At 42.3% G+C, this 23,300-nt stretch overlaps 1 long non-coding RNA gene across 1 annotated transcript in view; it reads right to left on the reverse strand.

Moving 5' to 3' along the window:
* The window catches only part of LOC132482063 (uncharacterized), a 342,151-nt gene that overhangs the window by 99,912 nt on the left and 218,939 nt on the right, over nucleotides 1-23,300 (reverse strand). Inside the window, exon 5 of the long non-coding RNA XR_009530865.1 lies at nucleotides 379-428. This is a non-coding gene — a long non-coding RNA (uncharacterized LOC132482063). The remainder of the gene's footprint in view (nucleotides 1-378; nucleotides 429-23,300) is intronic.

Genomic DNA, 23,300 nt, shown 5'->3' on the forward strand with positions numbered 1-23,300 from the left:
GATGAACGCAATTTACACTCTCTCTCATTTTCCCAGTTGGTAATATTAGTGCTTATATCGACAACCCATGCTGTCTACCTCACAGGCTATGTGTGCCAGAATTATAATGATAATGATGAGGAACCTTTTTTTTGAAAGCACCATATGTAACAGTTATTGACTGAACGTGTCTCCACCCACCCTCCATTTGTATGTTGACATCCTAACCCCCATGTGATGCCGTTAGGTCCTTTGGGAGGTGATGAGGTCATGAGGGTGTCACCCTCCTGATGGGATTAGTGCCCATAAAAGACACCCCAGAGAGCCCCCTCATACCTTCTACCGTGTGAGGACACAGTAAGAAGACGGCCATCTATGAACCAGGAAGCATGTACTCACCAGACACCGAATCTGCTGGCACCTTGATCCTGGACTTCCAGCTTCCAGAACTGTGAGAAAGAAATGTCTGTTGTTTATAAGCCACCCAGAGTACGGTATTCTACTGTACAGCCTGAACGGACTAAGACAATAACATGGTATTACCATTCAGAATACCGTAGCCCTCGCATATACTCTTTGGACTGATGCAAAATACAATGAATAACCTCCTAAAATGTAGAATGTTATGGGGCTTAGGGACAAAATGAAAACATTGATAGAAGATCATTCATTCCTATCTTGGTCATTAGTCAAAGTTCATTCTCAGTTGTTCACACTGACAATATTCTGTAACGTCAAGACGAAGTGACTATATTAAAAAACCAAATTGCTAGGCAACCAAATTACAACTACCTTCCTGAAGAATAATTTAAAATGTCAAATGGTAATTTAGCCGCAGCCGAACTGGAACAATCAGTTCTCAATGGCCATTTCAGCCTTTCTAGGAACTGAAATGATTCAAGTCGTTGAAGCTTTCATTTGCTTTTTGGGATATTCATATTCGGAGGTCGGAATTTTAACCATCACTGTTAGAAAGCTTCTTTCTCTAGCTTTATACAAAGTCCTGAGGTTGGTTTGGAACCCTGAGAACCTGCTTTCTATTAATCTCTCTTCCTTTTGGTCCATGCTAACTCATATTGGAAGTGAGAGGATATGACAGACTAAACCACACTTGAGCAAACATTTCATCATTGCATTCAGTGCAAGTGATGTGGCCTGGAATCTGAGAACTGAGCCTGTAGCGAGGAACCCAGGATGACAGAAGATTGGACCTTTCTCAATGCACTGATGTCAGTTACAAACACTGGGCTTACTGATCTTTCAGCAAGGTGGTGGAGATGGAAATATAGCTGGCTTTCAATAATCACTCGTCTTCTGTTTTGTCTATTTTACTATAATATTATATATATATATATAGATGAGATCATATATCATCATATGTATAACACATATGTGATTATATATGTTGTAAATAAAATACATATGTAAATAAAATTATATAAATTATATACCTACACATGTGTGTGTATATATATAAACTATATACAGGATTTTGTCTGTAATCCACTTTTACAGGCATCTTTCGGTGTCTAACATTATTCACGCAAGAACACAAACACTGTCCAAATCTTGTTTCCCGTATACTTGGTTTTTGATTGTAATATTTTGGAGCAGCAAACAAAACCATGCTGAAATGAAATCATGGTGCACATAGACCCCTGGAAGGCCCGGAAACTTCCCAGCAATTCACTTGCCAGGGTCTAACAGAGAAATTGCTCCATGGGATAAACATATTTGTTGTATTAGTAACTAAAACTACTTGGGACATTTGATACAAGTCTACAAAATAAAGTATTGTTTATTATGCATATTTACTTCAGCCCATAGCTAATCTGACATGACTCATCTTGTAGGCGGCAAACAATCCAAGATACGAAAATGTTTATGAACCTGTGTTTAATTACATAATAGTACTGCTTACATTTAAACACCTGGGAAAATAATATTTTTAAATGGAACAATGAAAATAATTTATCTTTAGGTCTCAGTTCTATAGCCGAGCCAAATGCTGGCCATACTGCATTTGCTAAGGTCAGATGTTGTTTTCAAATATTCTGTAAAAGGAGGAAAATTCAGCTTATTTCGTGAAACCTCGGGGTTTAGAAGGAGAACTGTATGTTATCTGATAAGAACGAATGCTTTATACTCCAGTGTAGATAAGGTTTAGGATTTTTCTCTGTTCACAAATAAACCCTGCACCAAGAAATAGGATCAAGATTAAAAATAATCTTATTCAATCCTTTTAATTTTAAGGATCTGAGACCCCTGGAAACGTAATGGAGTCATGACATAGAAACCAAATCCCCAGTGAATGGATGTAAAGGAAACACAGAGACGCTTTCCAATCACCTTAGACATGTGCTATCATTACCAGGCTTTGAAGTGTTCCCAAGTGGCAAATTTGCAAAGCTCTCCAAGCTCTGGCCTTTGCCACACTTTGCTTCCTGCAGGAATCTGAGGAACTTAAGGCATGTTGCAAACACTAACTACATGTGAGTAGGCAAAGCATGTAAGAGGGCATAACTCGAAGAAGATAAATATTAGCCCCACTTGACCGTGATGGCAACTAAGGTATGGAGGCTGCCTCAACTCACGCCAGGTGTGTGGACCTGGAAGACAGTCCACAGATGCCTTCACTAACTGGAACCACACCCTTCCTGGTTCCCCCTGAACCTTGTGGAAGGAATTATGACCAAGCTCTACTGGAGCACCATGTCCAGAATTACCATGCCCCTGACAAGTTCCTTAGAACTGACATGTCAAATAACCATTTAGATTGTAGGTCAGGTCTAAGTCAAGCTGTGTGCCCATTACACATGCATATTCAGAAATGAGGAATAGGGACCTAAATATCCAACGACAGATGAATGGATAAAGAAGATGTGGCACATATATACAATGGAATATTACTCAGCCATAAAAAGAAACGAAATTGAGTTATTTGTAGTGAGGTGGATGGACCTAGAGCTTGTCATACAGAGTGAAGTAAGCCAGAAAGAGAAAAACAAATACTGTATATTAACGCATGCACGTGGAATCTAGAAAAACGGTACAGATGAACCTATCTGCAGGGCAGGAACAGAGACGCAGACGTAGGGAATGGACATGTGGATGTGGGTGGGGTAAGGGGAGGGTGGGACGAATTGGGAGATTAGGATTGACATATACACACTACCATGTGTAAAACAGATAGCTAGGGGGAACCTGCTGTATAGCACAGGGAGCTCAGCTCGGTGCTCTGTGGTGACCTAGATGGGTGGGATGGGGGGAGGGAGGAGGGAGGTCCAAGAGGGAGGGGATATAGGTATACATAGAGCTGATTCACTTCACTGTACAGCAGAAACTAACACAACATTGTAAAGCAACTATACCCCAGTTAAAAAAAAAAAAAGACAAAAAAAAAAATAAAGGAATGAGGAACAGGGACCTACCCATCCACATGTTCACACATTGGCTGTGAAATGAATATAGATGCAAGTCTCAAGTTTTCTTAATTCCTTGAATAAGGGGCCCACTGCAAGCAAACTACTTAACCTCAATGAAGAGAACAAAATGAATGTATACGCATGTGTCCTGGGGCAAGGTCTATCTTCAGCAGGCCTTGTGGCCTGTGAAGAATAAACCCTGACTCCTGTCCCTCGGGGGCTTGCATCTAAGTAGGAAGGATGGGCCTCATGTGACCAAAGAGGCTTAAGTAACAAGCTGGAAGCGACACCAACAACAGAGGGATGGGAGTCCATCTGTATGGGGCTCGGAGCAAGGGATCAGAGGGCCGAAACCTCACCTTTCTGCAGATTAAGTTAGTCTGGGTGTGTGGAACCGACTGGCCCAGCTGACGTTCCTTTATCAAAGTAGCAACCGGAAGGCCGTACCCTGTCAGGGTCAGGCAAACGTCACCCCTGCAGCTGTCTCCGTCCCCAGGACCGAATTCCGTGACGCCAAAAAAGGGAAGGAGTCCTCCGCTCAAGGGGGCCAAATGATTCTCCTCTTATTTCTAATTTCGGCCGCTGTATGTGCATCTCTCAGGGTCAGCTGGGGATGGGAAATCCCTCTGTCCCAGGAGAAGTGCCTCCTACCACGCAATGCGGGGGGCGACAGGGGGGCTGCCCTTGCTTCTGGTCCCACCAGAATAATTTCATCAGAAGACCACAGTTTGCTCATCTCTTCACTGATATCCATCCATTCATACAATGAGTACGTGCCAAAGATCTGAGCGAAAAGCTCATTTCCAACACTGGATTCTGTAACCACAATGCAGAACAACAGAGATGGGCCCCCGCCTTTTGGGACTTTGGTGTGACATAAATAGGCTTTCCTGAGTGTAAAGAGACGGGTCGTTCAGTCTTAAATAACTGCATATGGTCCAGGCCAGGCCGGTATGGTCCAGGATGCCCATCTCAGGTCTGCACCTTTGGAAACAGCTGCTCACGCTGGGACACACAGAGCTGGACCAAGACCATCAAAGCCTTGATAACCAAACATCTCCAGTCACCACCTATTTTATATTCACACTGAGAAAAGCAAGATCCTCCTGAAAAAAAAAAAAAAATCCACCTTCCAGAGAGACACAGCTGAGGTCCAACCAATGAGAGCAAGTTCCTACACTGAATCCTATTTCCTGGCCCTCTCTACCTCCAGGCCCGGGAATCAGCCTGCAAATATTCACAGAACAGCTTTCGAGAAAAGGTGGAATTCTCAAGCAAGGACAGACTTGGAAATGCTTGTACGGCCTCAGGTGAGAGGGGGGAGCGTCACAGGATAGGGGGCCTGGGATTGAAAGAGGGGCCTTACCACACGCTTATCCTGTGCGGTAAGGAATCCGTGGGCCTGGGTGTGGCATGGGGGCTGAGGACGTGGAAGGAGCCTTGTGGCCTTGGAGAACAGAGAGGCTGCTCCAGTGAACTGACTGGGCTGGTGAACAGTCCATTCATGGGGACGGGCGGCAGTGGAGAAAGGGGACAGAAGTTGTGACCAACCCGTGTGAGTCTTGACAGTTAGCCTATATTGATCTATTTCCCTTTTTCCCCAGCGTTCTGGAAAGCCCTGGGTCTCCCGTGGAGGTGTGTGCATTTCTCCTGGAGAAACTGGGGCAGCACGAAAGACAACTCTAAAGAGATCAAAGCACCACCGGGGCAGGGATGGGCCTGTGTGGTCTGCTACCTGGGCGGGGGGGGTGGTTCTAGAAGCACCTGGAGGCCATGGCCTCCCATTCCTTCCACCAGCCTGCATCCCAGGCCATTCCTCTTTCCCCGACACATCTCCTACTGACTTGTACCGCATCGGGTGCAAAAATCTGCTCCCACTTTCTAAGCTTTGAAAGGAATCCTGAGCCATGTCTTTCAGACCCAGGGCAAGGACATTCTGACAGCTGCTTTACTGGAAGGGCATTTTGGACCCTCGTGAAGCCTGGAGAACAGAAGTGTCAGGTTGACAGTGATAGCCACATAACGCAGAAAAAAAACCCCAAACAAGCATGCTGACAAACTGTGCACACACAATACAACATTCACTGATGATCTCTCTTCACTGTTTATCTGACATTGTGTATTATAAGAATTTCAGAGCTTTCTTTAATAAACCTTATCTTCATCTTTCTGCCCAAGGAAACACTAGTTAAGACTCAACTGAACTACGGAGAATTCCAATACAGAGAATCTCCCTCTAAGCCGGACCACATTTAGTGCAGAGACTGGAGCTAACTGAATGCTATTTTCAATAAGTTTTTTTACACAAAACACCAGCAGTCTTGGTAGGGGAGGGAAACCAAGAATTTTGTTTTAAATTTTCTAGGAGAATATATACAGGAAGTTTTACTAAGTTCTCTTAGCTATAAAAGGTCCTACATACAGAAAAGTCAGTTAAAAACTAACCAGTATCCTGTCCCTGACATCCTAGGGGTGAGAACCTGTCCTGGGCATCGTCCAGGACACAGATTTGCGGAGCACCTCCAAGTACTGGAACTCAGGGTTGTCAAGCTGAGGACAGCTTTCCTAGGAGTACATTTAAAATTCTATCAAGTCCATGCATGCTTGGGACCTGCTCGTGGGTGGGTACGTGAGGCAGAAGCTGAAATCGGAACCACATATCTGTTATAAAACAAAAACAGAGCTTTTGAATTGCAAATTTTGAGGCAGAATCCTGGCTCATGAGAGTGTGAAACCATATTATTTGCAATCTTGGATGTAAAACTATGCGGTACAGTCTAGACCTGTTCTATTTACTTTCTTTTTTTTTCTGCTGCAAAAGTTTTTTTTCCCCCCCCTTTCTTCTCTTCCCCTTAAAAGAAACTAACTGGGCTGGCATGTTCATCAAAGCAATTTACTGAGAATGCATTCTGACAGGCTGCATTAAGAATGTTGACTTGTGAAACAAAGGGGCTGTTTTATCATGCACATAAATTACATGCTTTAAAAAAACGGAAGGTTCAGAATTCTTTAATGATACTCTAGCCAGAGCAGAATGGAGTTTTGCCTATTTTTTTGGGTCAGTACTTCAAAAGGTTTGCTCAGGAACCCGTGGCTTGCAAAACTCACACAGAAAAGACTGCATCGTGCGTGATGGGCTTCTCTTTGCGTTGATTCCAATTAAATTTAAGTCAACGTGTATTTATTAACTGTTGACCACAAGCCAAAGACTACACTGAATACTGTTAGGGATACAAAGGTGGATTGGACAGTGTCAGAAGAGGTTTCGGGGAAAATATCTCCTCAAGATGAGTAGTGTATGGGGAACAGTGAAAAATGTGTACTACATGATTTCAAAGAAGCACTTAATTATACTCGGTTAAGGGCTCATAAAGCATCTTATTTTAAACCAACTTGTGATCTACATGTTTCTTGAGGGAGGGATACAGAAGGGACATATAGGGATGGAGATTCTGTAAGCATAAAGCAGCATATGAACAAAGGTCACATCTTCTCATGTAAGGTGTGTACAGGTGGATGGTTTGGTTTGGTGCCTGAAACACAAGAGGATGAAACGGAGATAAGGCTGGAAAAAAGGGAGGAACGGTACCACTGAACATATTAGAACACTATGGAGATTTGATAAGAAAATGCTATGATTAGAGCTATGCTTCATAATGGCTAATCCAACAACAGTGTGCACACGAACAGGTAAGAGATACAACAAAAGATTCATTGTGGGGCCGTCATAAAAATTTACTCTTTACTTTGAAAAACAAGTGAGACGCCAGGAAGATGGACTGAGGGTGCTGTCTGTATATCTTTTTTTTTTTTTTTTTTTTTTTTGTGGTACGTGGGACCCTCACTGCTGTGGCCTCTCCCGTAGCGGAGCACAGGCTCCGGACGCGCAGGCTCAGCGGCCATGGCTCACGGGCCCAGCCGCTCCGCAGCACGTGGGATCCTCCCGAACCGGGGCACGAACCCGTGTCCCCTGCATCGGCAGGCGGACTCCCAACCACTGCACCACCAGGGAAGCCCTCTGTCTGTATATCTTGATAAATGTACAGTGAAGGAAGCGTTTAAACATTACTTCAATTATGAGCGGCTTGACCAACGTTGACGGTCAAATTGTTTTTTTCATGATTTAGGAACACCTGAAAGTGATACAGACAACAATGAATTTGAAACTTAAATGCAAGGAAAGAAAGAAAGAAACACATATAATTGACAGTATCATCAGATACACCAAATACCAAGAAATAAGTCTAATTATGTGAAATATTTTACACGGGAAACAACACAAAATGCTGAGAGAATTTAAAGAAGACCTAAACAGAGAAACCTATCGTGTTTCTAGATGGAAGCACTTGATATTTTTAAGGTACCCATTCTTCCCAGCTTGATTTATAGGTTTCAATGCAATCCCTATCCATGCTTCACTCAGGTTTTGTGGCAATTGGGAGAAAATCAAAGGGCCTACATTAGCCCAGGTTAATCTTGAAGTAGACCAAATGTCGGTGGTGTAACTTACCAGATATCAAGATATACAAAAGAAGCTACAGAAACCAAGACACTAGCACAAGAGACAAACAGTCTAGAATCTAGATGACTCACCGATACAGTCAACTTATTTATGAAAAAGTATCGTATCAATTCATTAGAGGAAAGGATTGTCAATTAAATAAGTCATTTTTGTTCAATTGGATATTAATATTTTTATTAATTTATTTTTATCTAATTTTATCTTTTTATTTTAGTAGTTTATTAATTAATAAAAAAGGAATCTTTATCACCTTAAATAAATTAATATGAAATAAATTACAGACCATCTGTAAAATGTAAATAGTACAACTTGTAGAAAAGAAACAGAAAAATATGTTTATGAACTTGAGGTATACAATAATTTCTAAACTGCACACAAAAATCACTAGGCACCAAAGAAAAAAAACTGATAAATTGTTTTTCATTAAAATTAAGAACTTTGGTTCATCAGCAGACATCAGTAAGAGAGTTAAATGATAACACTGGGCCAGTATCCAGAATATAGAATATATAAAGAACGCCTACAAATTCATACAAAAAAGACAACTGAATGGAACATTTTCAAAAGACTTGAACAGACACTACAAATGAGGATTTCTAAATGGTCAATAAGCATAAAAAAAGTTACTCAAGATCATTACTCACCAGGAAAATATAAATGAAAGCCAGAATGTATACCACTACCCAGCGACTAGAATGGATGAAACTGTAAAAAGATTGGCCACCTCAAGTATTAATATGGCTGTGAAGCTAATTAACTATACAGCTTGTGGGACTGTGAATAGGACAACCTCTCTGGAGATCTGTTTGGCAGTGTCCACTAAAGCCAATCGTGTACCTACCCCACAAATATCCACATAGTTCATTCCTAGGGGTGGACCTAAGACAACAGAATATGCTTGCCCAACAAAAGTACAAGAGCGTTCATCGTGGGTTTATGCATGTGAGCTCCAAACTAGATCGACTCAAACACCCACCAATACAGTGGATTAAAAAAATTACACTACATTCTTACAAAAAAATATTACCAAGTAATAATAAAAACAGAACAAAATACTGCTGCATGCAACACCATGAATGAATCTCACAGAGGTAGTCATGAGCAGACAAAGCTGGAAACGAGTGCATCCTGTCTGACCCCATCCATCTACAGGCTAAGGAAGGCTGAACTAACCCATAATAGTAGATGTGAGACTGCCAGCAACTTCTAGGTAAGAGGATGATATCGATGGAGAAGGAGCACGAAGGCAACTGCCGGGCCCTGGAAATATTTTGACCGGAGTATTGGTAACCTAAGTATATCCATACATAAAATATCACTGAACCTCACACTTAAAGATTTGTACAGTTTATGTACGTTACACCTAAAACATGAGGATAATTTCTAAAACTCTGATTTTCCTTTACCTAGAATGTTATAAAATGTTCCATTTTCACAAAAAAACAATTAGAAAGGAACCAAAACTCTGGTTCATTTTTTCCCCCTAGAATTCCATTCACATACTCATTTTCACATATTACACATTTTAGTAAACAATGGAGAAATACATTTTCCTCACTTTATTTAGAAAAAAGGAACCCTGAGGCTATTAAAAAGCATAGCAATGATTGAAAGCATAAAAAGGAAACTATTCTTCTTTTATAAAAATGATTACCCTGATAATATTATATAGTGGTATCTTAAAAGAAATGTTACCCAATAGAATTATACTGTACCTGACCCTTCACAGCTCTCATTTCATTTCTAATAATATCTTATAGTTATCTCTGAAAAGAAAACGGTCCTTTGCTAACATACAAGAGATCATGTGCTGAATTTGCAAAGATGGGTAATTTTGACTGGAATAAATTCATAGTAGCAGTTATAAGTTTCAAATAGATAGGCCAATATTCTCTTTAACATATATATATCTTTTTGCCACTCTTTGGCATATGATGCCATTTATGGAAAGCCTCACAGGCTGATCTAAAGGCTCATATTCTAAAATGATTCAAGTTTAACTAATTTAAAACAAACTAAAGATGCAAAATGCAATCGCATCACTGGAAAATTCCCTTTGGTCAGTAGTTTTTGGTTCCAAATGATTTTGAATAAGTATACTCGATAAATCTCTTGGCATATAGAGACGTCGTCTCATAATATTTTAACAAAAGTCATTTGATATTAAAAGAAGCAGGCGGTACGGAATGCTTCCTGCATGCAGGCACGTCAGAAGAGGTGACTGCCAGTCAAAACTTGCATTCGAGGCACAGCCAAGATTTGAACACGTGTCTGTCTGGGTCCAAAACCTGTGACCTTTTTTGGTTTTGTTTTTTAACTCAAATAAAATCAGGAGGCAATGGCGTGGCTGTCAAGACCAAATGCTGTGGAGTTGAAGCCGGTTTCCTTCCCAGCATCTCTGGGACCTTGGGTAGACCTACACCTGGTTCCTCATATAAAAAGGGCCAATGATAATGTCAGCCTCACTGAGTTATTATGCAATCAGAGGGAGAAACAACATGGCAAGAATGCCGGCCATATGTATTACCCCATTATGTTTGGGGGGTAAGTTTTCTTGCTGTGTTCTCACGTGGTCTGTAAGCACGCATCCCTGGTGTCTTTCTCTGTGCCTGAATTCCTCCTTATAAGGACACTAGTCATACTGATTAGGGCCCACCCTAATGAAGTCACTTTACCTGAATTACCTATTTAAAGGGTATCTCTCCAAATACAGTTGCTTTCTGAGATACTGGAAGTTAGGACTTAAACCTATGAATATTAGGGGGACACAGTTAAGCCCATTACTCTGTGTGTGTGTGCAGGTGTGTCTTAGAATCATTGATGCAAGTTATTTTTTTCAGGCTGCCATGTTTTAAATGCAGCAGCTTAATCTTTCATTAATGCAGTCTTTTCTTTCAAAGAATGTTTGTCCCTAAGTGTCATATTCATTGATTTCCTGAACACCTGGGGATATCTGAAATAGAGGCTAAGAACTCTATGTAAACCTTATTTTACTTATTTAACGTACCACATGAGAAGTTAGGGAACTGCAAATACGTCCTCGAAATTCCTGTGGGTCTTTAGTCAGAAAAATTCAACCACCTCCATTGCATCCACCATCCACCAGGGTGGAGGCCCTTGCTAATTCAGACCCTTAGAACTTCCTTGTGTCCTGCATTCTATACATTAACTCAATCATGTATTCATTCATTCAAAAATATTTATTGGACTCTGTGCCCCGAGTGGGCCTCTCCAAGCTCAAGGGCTATCAGTAGCAAACAACATACACACAGACACACACACACACACGTGCATGCATGCGTCGTGAGAAGGACCTACGAGGGAGATTATGAAGTATATGGGGGACAGGAAACTTAGCAGAGAAGAGGACAGTCTGTTTATAGAATGTAGCCAGAGAATGTCAGGCTGATAAAATGACATTTGAGCCCAGACCTGAGGCAAGTGAAGGGGCAAGTCAAGTGGGAATCTGGAGAGAGTACTCTGGGTAGAGGGGCACGACAGGGACGTCTCAGGGCAGGAGTGGGCTGGGCTGACTTAAGAAACAGCAGGGGGGAGCACGGAGTAGAACTGAGTGAATAAGGATGCACATCCTAGGAGAGGAAGCTGGAGATGATGGGGAGGCATGGGCCCATCACCTAGAGCCTCAACGGCCATGGCAAAGACTTGCCTTTGGTTCTGGGGGAGTCAGGGTGCCACTGGCAGGCTGTGGATGGAAGAGTGATGCTCTGGCTTCATCTTCAATCAGCGAGTGCCCTGTGAAGCAGCTCTGAATGCTCTGTGAAGAATAAACAGGGGCCAGTTAGGGAGCCCCGTTGGTAGCCAACGAAGGGAAGATGTGAAATAGGGAGACGAAAAAGGTCAGATTGAGGGTATATTATCAGAGTAGAGCTGAGCAGCTTGGGAACTGAAAGCATACTTCAGCTCAGGCGAGTAGAACCACCTCTCCTCAGGGCCGTGGACCGTGATGCAGCCCTCTGGGCTTCAGACCATGGTGGAGACACCAACCCAGTGGGTGCTCACGGACCTCTAAGTGTCAGAGGAGGACGGCTGCAGGGATCTCTCTGAGATTCGAGAACACGTAGGGGACACTGGGATGAACATATACACACTACTCTATTTAAAATAGATAATCAGAGTGGGGACCTTCACGGTGGCAGAGGCGTAAGACATGGAGATCACCTTCCTCCCCATAAACACATCTCCATGTGGAACACCTCCTACAGAACACCTACTGAACGCTGGCAGAAGACCTCAGACTTCCTAAGAGGCAAGAAATCCCCATGGACCTGGCCATGTGGCCGACAGGGTCTTGGTGCTCTGGCTGGGTGTCAGGCCTGAGCCTCGGAGGTGCGAGAGCCGAGTTCAGGACACTGGACCACCAGAGACCTCCCAGCCCCTCGTAATATCAATCACCGAGAACTCTCCCAGAGAGCTCCGTCTCAACGCTAAGACCCAGCTCCACCCAACTGCCAGCAAGCTCCAGTGCTGGATGCCCCATGCCAAACAACTAGCAAGACAGGAACACAACCCCAACCATGAGCAGCAGAGAGACTTCCTAAAGTCATACTAAGTTCACAGACACCCCAAAACACACCACCTGACACAGCCCTGCCCACCAGACAGACAAGATCCAGCCCCACACAACAGAACACAGGCACCAGTCCCCTCTACCAGGAAGCCTACACAAGCCACTGAACCAACCTTACTCATTGGGGGCAGACACCAAAAACAATGGGAACGACGAACCTGCAGACTGTGAAAAGGAGACCCCAAACACAGCGAGTTAAGCAAAATGAGAGACAGAGAAATATGCAGCAGATGAAAGAGCAAAGTAAAAACCCACCAGACCAAACAAATGAAGAGGAAATAGGCAGTCTACCTGAAAAAGAATTCAGAGTAATGATAGTAAAAATGATCCAAAATCTTGGAAATAGAATAAATACAAGAAACATTTAACAAGGACCTAGAAGAAATAAAGAGCAAACAAACAATGACGAACAACACAATAAAGGAAGTTAAAAATTCTCTACAAGGAATCAATAGCAGAATAACTGAGGCAGAAGAACAGACAAGTGACCTGGAAGATAAAATAGTGGAAATAACTACTGCAGAGCAGAACAGAGAAAAAAGAGTGAAAGGAACTGAGGACAGTCTCAGAGACCTCTGGGACAACATTAAACGCACCAACATTCAAATTATAGGGGTCCCAGAAGCAGACAAGAAAAAGAAAGGGCCTGAGAAAATATTTGAAGAGATTATAGTTGAAAACTTCCCTAACATGGGAAAGGAAATAATCAAGTCCAGGAAGCACAGAAAGTCCCATACAGGATAAATCCAAGGAGAAACATGTGAAGACACATAGTAATCAAACTATCAAAAATTAAATACAAAGAAAAAATATTAAAAGCAGCAAGGGAAAAAGAACAAATAACATACAAGGGAATCCCCATAAGGTTAACAGCTGATCTTTCAGCAGAAACTCTGCAAGCCAGAAGGGAGTGGCAGGATATATTTAAAGTGATGAAAGGGGAAAACCTACAACCAAGAATAGTGTACCCAGCAAGGATCTCATTCAGATTTGACAGAGAAATTAAAAACTTTACAGACAAGCAAAAGTTAAGAGAATTCAGCACCATCAAACCAGCTTTACAACAAATGCTAAAGGAACTTCTCTAGGCAGGAAACGCAAGAGAAGGAAAAGACCTACAATAACAAACCCAAAACAATTAAGAAAATGGGAATAGGAACATACATATCGATAATTACCTTAAATGTAAGTGGATTACATGCTCCCACCAAAAGACACAGACTGGTGGAATGGATACAAAAACAAGACCCATATATATGCTGTCTACAAGAGACCCACTTCAGACCTAGGGACACATACAGACTGCAAGTGAGGGGATGGAAAAAGATATTCCATGCAAATGGAAATCAAGAGAAAGCTGGAGTAGCAATTCGCATATCAAACAAAATAGAGTTTAAAATAAAGACTATTACAAGAGACAAAGAAGGACACTACATAATGATCAAGGGATCGATCCAAGAAGAAGATAAAACAATTGTAAATATTTATGCACCCAACATAGGAGCATGTCAATACATAAGGTAAATACTAACAGCCACAAAAGGGGAAATCGACAGCAACAGAACCATAGTAGGGGACTTTAACACCCCACTTTCACCAATGGACAGATCACCCAAAATGAAAATAAATAAGGAAACACAAGCTTTAAATGACACATTAAACAAGATGGACTTGATATTTATAGGGCATTCCATCCAAAAACAAGAGAACACACTTTCTCCTCAAGTGCTCATGGAACATTTTCCAGGATAGATCATATCTTTGGTCACAAATCAAGCCTTGGTAAATTTAAGAAAATTGAAATCATATCAAGTATCTTTTCTTTTTTTTTTTTTTTCTTTTTGCTGTACGCAGGCCTCTCACTGTTGTGGCCTCTCCCGTTGTGGAGCACAGGCTCTGGACGCGCAGGCTCAGCAGCCATGGCTCACGGGCCCAGCCGCTCCGCGGCATGTGGGATCTTCCCAGACCGGGGCACGAACCCGTGTCCCCTGCATCAGCAGGCGGGCTCTCAACCACTGCGCCACCAGGGAAGCCCCCAAGTATCTTTTCTGACCACAACACTATGAGACTAGATATCAATTACAGGAAAAAAAAACTGTAAAAAATACAAACATATGGAGGCTAAACAATATGCTACTAAATAATGAAAAGGTCATTGAAAAAAATCAAAGAGGAAATCAAAAAATACCTAGAAACAAATGACAATGAAAACACAATGACCCAAAACCTACAGGATTCAGCCAAAGCAGTTTTAAGAGGGAAGTTTAGAGCAATACAATCCTACCTCAAGAAACAAGAAACATCTGAAATAAACAACCTAATCTTACACCTAAAGCAATTAGAGAAAGAAGAACAAAAAACCCCCCAAAGTTAGCAGAAGGAAAGAAATCATAAAGATCAGATCAGAAATAAATGAAAAAGAAATTAAGGAAATAATAGCAAAGATCAATAAAACTAAAAGCTGATTCTTTGAGAAGATAAACAGAATAGATAAACCGTTAGCCAGACTCACCTAGAAAAAAGGGAGAAGACTGAAATCAACAGAATTAGAAATGAAAAAGGAGAAGTAACAACTGACACTTCAGAAATACAAAGGATCATGAGAGATTACTACTAGCAACTGTATGCCAATAAAATGGACAACCTGGAAGAAATGGACAAATTCTTAGGAAAGCACAACCTTCTGAGACTGAACCAGGAAGAAATAGAAAATGTAAACACAAAATGGATTAAAGACCTAAATGTAAGGTCTATCAAACTCTTAGAGGAAAACACAGGCAGAACACTCTCTGACATAAATCGCAGCAACATTTTTTCCGATCCATCTCCCAGAGTAATGGAAATAAAAACAAAAATAAACAAATGGGACCTAATTAAACTCAAAAGCTTTTGCACAGCAAAGGAAACCATAAACAAGACGAAAAGACAACCCTCAGAATGGGCAAAAATACTTGCAAACAAAGCAACTGACAAAGGATTAATCTTCCAAACTTACAAGCAGCTCATGCAGCTCAATATCAAAAAAACAAACAACCTAATCCAAAAATGGGCAGGAGACCTAAATAGACATTTCTCCGAAGAAGATATACAGATTGCCAACAAACACATGAAAGGATCCTCAACATCATTAATCATTAGGGAAATGCAAATCAAAACTACAATGAGGTATCACCTCCCTCACACCGGTCAGAATGGCCATCATCAAAAAATCTACAAACAATAAATGCTGGAGAGGGTGTGGAGAAAAGGGAACCCTCTTGCACTGTTTGTGGGAATGTAAACTGATACAGCCACTATGGAGAACAGTATGGAGGTTCCTTAAAAAACTAAAAATAGAACTACCATATAACCCAGCAATCCCACTACTGGGCATATACCCTGAGAAAACCATAATTCAAAAAGAGCCATGTACCACAATGTTCACTGTAGCTCTATTTACAATAGCCCGGAGATGGAAACAACCTAAGTGCCCATCGACAGATGAATGGATAAAGAAGATGTGCCACATATATACAATGGAATACTACTCAGCCATAAAAAGAAATGAAATTGAGTTATTTGTAGTGAGGTGGATGGACCTAGAATCTGTCATACAGAGTAAAGTAAGAAAGAGGAAAACAGATACCACATGCTAACACATATATATGGAATCTTAAAAAAAAAAAAAGAAAAGAAAAGAAAAATGGTTTTGAAGAACCTAGGGGCAGGACAGGAGTAAAGATGCAGATGTTGAGAATGGACTTGAGGACATGGGGAGGGGGAAGGTTAAACTGGGACGAAGTGAGAGAGAGGCATGGACATATATACACTACCAAACATAAAATAGATAGCTAGTGGGAAGCAGTTCCATAGCACAGGGAGATCAGCTTGGTGCTTTATGACCACCTAGAGGGGTGGGATAGGGAGGGTGGGAGGGAGACTCAAGAGGGAAGGGATATGGGGATGTATGTATACATATAGCTGATTCACTTTGTTATACAGCAGAAACTAGCACAACATTGTAAAGCAATTATTCTCCAATAAAGATGTTAAAAAATATATAGATAATCAACGAGGACCTACTGTACAGCACAGGGAACTGTCCTCAGTATTCTGTAATAACCTATATGTGAAAAGAATTTGGAAAAGAATGGATAGATATAAATGTATAACTGAATCACTTTGCTGTACACCTGAAACTAACACAGTATTGTCGATCAACTATACTTTTATAGCTTAGAGATACACATTTATATCAACTATATAAAATAAAAACAAAAAAAATAATAACACATAGGGGAAACCAAGTCTTTTACTTGCCGCCATTCTATTTTCTCCCCATCATCTCGAGAGGTCTCCTTGATCTAACCAAACAAGTTATGGGATCTCCCAATAACCTTCCCACCACTCTCTTTTTCAATATATAGTCTGGATCTTGTAAGCGAATCATTTCACTGTGGCTGGCAAATGCAGAAAGCATGGATTTTCACAGCCCAGTGTATGTCCGAGGGTGAAATTTATCCGTAATTTGCAGGACAGTACCTAAATTACTATGCCATAAGTTGTTACTGCTGTGTAATGCTTAGAAACGATTTGAATGACACAATTGCATCACTGGAAACTTGATAAATGTCAATCTAAGTGATTTTTCCCCAAAATAAGACAGATTGGAAATATACCAGATACTTTACAGAGAGCTGCATTTTCCTTGGATACATAATGTGCTTCATGAAGCCTCCTGGATGGTTTTGCTAGTGGGATTCACAGTTTCCTTTCTGTATAGTAGCAAGGGAGCCAGCTCATCTGTACATCACTGAAATTAGTAAGCTTGCTTTGCCATACTCCTCAAATTAGTGAGGATTGGCCTAAGCTGCTTCAAGCAATGACAGTAAGTGAGACCTTGGAGAAGAGACAAATGAATCCAGAATCAACGTAACCACCACAAAAAAGTGCAGCATAACCCAAGTTTCTTGTAAGATTTTTCTACAGTTTTTTTAGCAGATATTCATTTTTAATTAATTAATTAATTAATTAATTAATTTTGGCTGTGTTGGGTCTTCGTTTCTGTGTGAGGGCTTTCTCCAGTTGCGGCAAGTGGGGGCCACTCTTCATCGTGGTGCACAGGCCTCTCAGTATCGTGGCCTCTCCCGTTGCGGAGCACAGGCTCCGGACGCGCAGGCTCAGTGGCCATGGCTCACAGGGCTAGTTGCTCTGCGGCATGTGGGATCCTCCCAGACCAGGGCTCGAACCCGCATCCCCTGCATTGGCAGGCAGACTCTCAACCACTGCGCCACCAGGGAAGCCCCCCTACAGAATTCTTTGGGGAAGAAAACGAGGTTTTTTTTTATTACAGTTCCAAGATTTTCTCTGCTCTTACTGACAGGCTGTTAGCAACCCTGACTGTCTTCTAGAGACTTCTGGAAACTCTGGGTTTTATCGTGTTTGCAAAATGCTTCTTGCCGAGCAAATTGCCTGATGCGATGGCAGCCCACTGAATGAATACACTGGTACTCTGATCACGCTGATTAAAAGCTGGGTGTTTTGACCCACTTTGGAAAAGGCTCAGCTCTTGGAACCATAGACAATCATAAAACAGCTCAGCCTTGTTCCATGTCACACGATATCATGATCCATCCTCACCAAGATGACGAGGACATTTAAGCCTTTTTTCTCCTCTAAATCTGGATTTTGTAAGACAATGTACATATATGTTTCAAAAAGCATCACTCATAGCAAAATCATTGAGCAGACGGTTCACATATCCAACTTTTAACAAACTGTGCTCTGTGACCTTCACTCATAAGTTGAGAACTCTGACGGCCACCCTTCAAGACATGGGTTACTTCCTGAACCCTTTCCCGGCTCTTTCTAAAGCAGCTACTGGATGAGGAGTAGCACTGGCCCTGGGGGTTATTCGCTCTCCTGATGTTGTTCCTGCCCATTTAGCACCAGATAGAGAGTAATGCACTTTCTGTTTTTCTTTTTTTTTTTTCTTTTTTTGCTGTACGTGGGCCTCTCACTGTTGTGGCCTCTCCCGTTGCGGAGCACAGGCTCCGGACGCGCAGACTCAGCGGCCATGGCTCACGGGCCTAACCGCTCCGCGGCATATGGGATCTTCCCAGACCAGGGCTCGAACCCGTGTCCCCTGCATCGGCAGGCGGACTCTCAACCACTGCGCCACCAGGGAAGCCCCCGCACTTATCTGTTTTTCAAAAAAATCTTTAAAAAAATTACCATAACAGGATAAAGTTTACAAAACACTCTATTTGCTGGCTTTAAGAAAAGTAAGGAATAGAAGCATTTGAGTACCTAATTATCGGGTAAATCTTTAACCCAATAAATCTAAATTTTTATCAGTTATTTCTTAGTTTCATCCTGGTTTCCTTTTCTCCTTCTGGCTAACCATCAACGTATGCCATAGGAGGTCCCTGCCCAGAGCTGGCCTAGGAGCTCTCTGGAAGGGAAAGCCATGGCTTTACACTAAGTAGCGATTTTTTTTCCCTTTCTTTCCCTGTCTTTGCAGAATAGTGGAACAAGAAAAACACTAGTGCTTTGGCATATACTATATTGTATACTTGAAAACTGCTGAGAGAGCAGATCTTAAATGTTCTCGCCACACACTCACAAAAAGGTAATTATGTGAGGTGATAAATGTGTACATTAACTTGATTGTGGTATTCATTTCACAAAGTACCCATGTAACAAATCATCACACTGTATACCTCAAATACATACAGTTTTTATTCGTCAACTATACCTTGATAAAGCTGGGGGCCAAGAGCAAGGCTGACATTTCCATGAGAGAAGAAAAATTCTGCCTGTGTAGAGCAGCCCCAGACTGCCCTTTCCTGCTGGTCTGCCCTATAGATTTTTTGTTTTTTGTTTATTTGTTTTGGCAGCGCTGCATGGCTTGTGGGATCTCAGTTCCCCGACCAAGGCTTGAACCCAGACCCTTGGCAGTGACAGCATGGAGTCCACTGGACCACCAGGGGATTCCCAGCCCTGTAGAGTTTAGACTTGCCCATTTCTCCATAGATAAATGATGACAGGTACATAGATACAGACAGAAAAACGGATAGGTAGATATATGTCGATATCTATTTTTCTATCTATTTATCTATCTATCTGTGATAGATAAATACTGACCCATAGATATCTATCTCCATCTGACAATGGCTTTCCCTTCCTTATCTATATCTATCTATACATTGTGAATAATCCATAATTAATATCTACATTGTATTATAATAATCTATATATACTTAATATAACCTATAGATACATAAGATAGATATTATAGGTATCTATGCATCTCTATCTATGTAGAGGTTATATATTGTATATAATTACGTATCATATCTACATAGCTACACCTGTATCTATCTATCATCTGTCTATCCTAGGAGTTCTGCTTCTCTGCTTGAATCTTCATTTATACAGACATGATATTGCACAGGTGAGTAAGCAAAACTGAAGCTATAAAGGTGCATTAAATGCCTGCAGGAAAATGATGATTTTACTACTGAATCCTTGAAAACTCACCCTAAACAACCAGAGAGTGGTCTTAAGCAGGTGACTCATCGAATTTCCTCATTATATGCCGCTGCAGCTGGCAGGCATCCTGTGAGGTCAGATGTTGGCATCCCCTCTTAGCTTTGATTCATGGAAAGAGAACGTGAGTGCTTTCTTGGGGTCGTGGAGAAAGGCTGGCACACGTGTGGTAAAAGTAACCACTTCGCTCAGCATGAAGTCTCTAATCCTGAACAGTAAAATCAATCAGCCTTGGGGATGGTATTCTAGAGACCTCAGGACCAACAGTGAAATACAAAGATATGAAACTACTCATTTATAAACTATGAGAAGTTCACTCTGTAGTTTTTGGGAGCGTAGAGAATCTTAGAGCCATATACTTCCAAAGCCATTGTTTTAGAGCCAGCAGAGCTATCACGAGGTGAAGGGACTCTTCAGGTTGACTCGGTTTGCTAGTAACAGTGACACAGTAAAAATCTGGGTATTATCATGTCCACCCCATGCCATCTCTATGAAAGTTCACTGCTTCTAGTAACGCGCCTACTATTCGATACTCACGGTATCAGCATTTTGGACGTGGAGGTGGGGAATGCATTCTTTAAAGCCAAATAATTTAGGATGGACTGTGATTTAACTATAGAAAGTACAGTCAGCCTATTTTAATCCTCCTTAATCCAGCCACTGGTATGGACAAAACCGAGCACTCTTAACACCAGGAGCATTGGCACTTGATAGACAATCTTAGCTGTCCAAACTAAGGGAGGGGAAGGGGACAGGAAATGATACAGCATTTGAACTGAGTCTGCGTGGAGCAAGACGTTTCCCAGCCCTGAGATCTCCTCTTGGACCCTGCTCCAAACTCTCTGCCCCATCCTCCTACAATTCGTGCCTCTCTCTTCCCCAAGGATGCTTCCCTCACTAACCTTCCTGCGTCCTCTCACTTATTTCATCCTATTCATATGAAGCGTGCTTCTGTGGACATCCTTAGATGAGTCTGTCGTGTACACGTGCTCTCATTTCTCCTGGGCATATGTCCCTAGAGGTTGAACTGCGTTGTCAACAGTCACCCAAAGGAAAAGGGGGAAACAAAACGAGAGGCTCTCCTACAGCGGAGCACATGAACGAACGCGGCGACGACAAACGTCAACGGCGGATACAGGTGGTGCTACGGAAACTTCAAGTCTTTGAATCTCGAAAGCATCCTGTTAGAAAGAGACCCTGTTCTTAGAGCCCACATGCGGGAAGAGAACAAGGTACACAGTCAGGGCAGAGGGCAGACCCCAGCTCCCCAGCGCGGCGGTGTCCTCCACAAAGGAACACTCTTTAGGAAAAGGAGATCAAAGGTGCCAGACTCCAGGGCTGCCAGGCTGTGAAATATCACTGAACAGAAATTAGTCAGCTTGTCTACGGTGACTGTGTCCTTTTTCTCCCCCTCTGTTTTTCATGCTTTAAAATAAAGCTTGATTAGCATTTCGACCCAAGGGTTGGTTTTTTCCAAAGAGCCAGCAAACCGCAACCTTGAGCTTGAGTTTTGATCAGTTCACAAGCCAGATTTCAGCATTCACAGTTGTAAAAGAAAGCGACCCAGGAGACTCAGGATTCCATTTTAGCGCCGGTGCTAATAGCCAGGACAACCGCTGGTGCTGTCTATTCAGTCCGGGCGCCAACATTGTGTGTGTGTGTGTGTGTCCGCGTCAAGGGTGGGAAACCCTGGAGACATTCCTTTCAGCTGTCATAATCGTGGCCTTGTTATTTGATCTCTCTCCTCAGTGAGACATAGGATTTTCCAACCTTCCTTCAGCCCTCTGCTATTTAATCCCTGGACCCTAAAGATCACGTCCACCTTCTCTGCCTGCCTACCCTCCGTGGACACTTACAAATGCTCTTCAGGACATGCATCTTCCTGCTGTCTTTCTGCCTTCCTTCACAGAGTGACTTTAATTGCATTTTTTATGTCGAGGAACTTGCAGGTCCACATGCAAGTGTAAGAAATAATGCAGGGGGCTTCCCTGGTGGTGCAGTGGTTGAGAGTCCGCCTGCCGATGCAGGGGACACGGGTTCGTGCCCTGGTCTGGGAAGATCCCACATGCGGCTGGGCCCATGAGCTATGGCTGTTGAGCCTGCGCGTCCAGAGCCTGTGCTCCGCAACGGGAGAGGCCACAACAGTGAGAGGCCCACATATTGCAAAAAAAAAAGAAAAAAGGAAATAATGTAGAGAGAGTCCCAAGTCATCTTCATGAATTTCCCCAAGAGTAACATCTTGCAGAACTGCAGTCCTATGGCACCACCTGGAAACATATCCACCAACCTCCCCGGTTCTAGGTCGTGTACAGCTAATGCAGTTTTTTTTTAATTAATTAATATATTTATTTTTATTTTTGGCTGTGTTGGGTCTTCGTTTCTGTGGGAGGGCTTTCTCTAGTTGTGGCAAGCGGGGGCCACTCTTCATCATGGTGCGCGGGCCTCTCACTATCGCGGCCTCTCTTGCTGGCGGAGCACAGGCTCCAGACGCGCAGGCTCAGTAGTTGTGGCTCACGGGCCTAGTTGCTCTGCGGCATGTTGGATCCTCCCAGACCAGGGCTCGAACTCGTGTCCCCTGCATTGGCAGGCAGACTCCCAACCACTGCGCCACCAGGGAAGCCCCAGCTAATGCAGTTTTATCACATGTGTAATCATTCCTCCATATAATTTTTACTTTAGTTCACACATCACTTTGATTAGGTATCTCAAATTTTAACACGTATACATACATTTGACCAAACTCTCAGGGAGCCTAATTCCTGTCTGCACTCAGCCTGCAACCCTATGTGGATGGATGTAAACATTTCTGGACTCTGAAATTCCTTTCACTTAACTGGTAGTCAGTGCTTTGTTGAGATGCCTTCCCTGCGGCGGTGTGGGGAGTCACTGGGATTTGAAGTCCTATGTCTCAGTAGTGGATGGTCTCACCTAAATTTCTCAAGCATCCTTCACTGTGACCCACATTGTCCTATTTTTAAATTATGCCCTGGTGCAATGTTGGACTCAGAAATCACAAAAATATAAATGTAAGTAAATCTGGGGACAAACTTTACAAGGTGGCAGAGGAGAGTCCTTGCTATTTGATTTCACTTGATTTCAAAGCCCCAAATTATACAGCCCCAAAGGCTGTATAACGAAAAAAAAAAAAAAAAAAACAGAATTTCAGGTGATTTCCAGAGCATGAGATGGATTCTGCTGACCAACACGAACACATATGTAGTATTTCATTTGCGTGCCCAGCAGGAAGTTTCCTGAA

The sequence above is a fragment of the Mesoplodon densirostris genome, chromosome X (assembly GCF_025265405.1).
Source record: "Mesoplodon densirostris isolate mMesDen1 chromosome X, mMesDen1 primary haplotype, whole genome shotgun sequence".
NCBI lineage: Eukaryota > Metazoa > Chordata > Mammalia > Artiodactyla > Ziphiidae > Mesoplodon > Mesoplodon densirostris.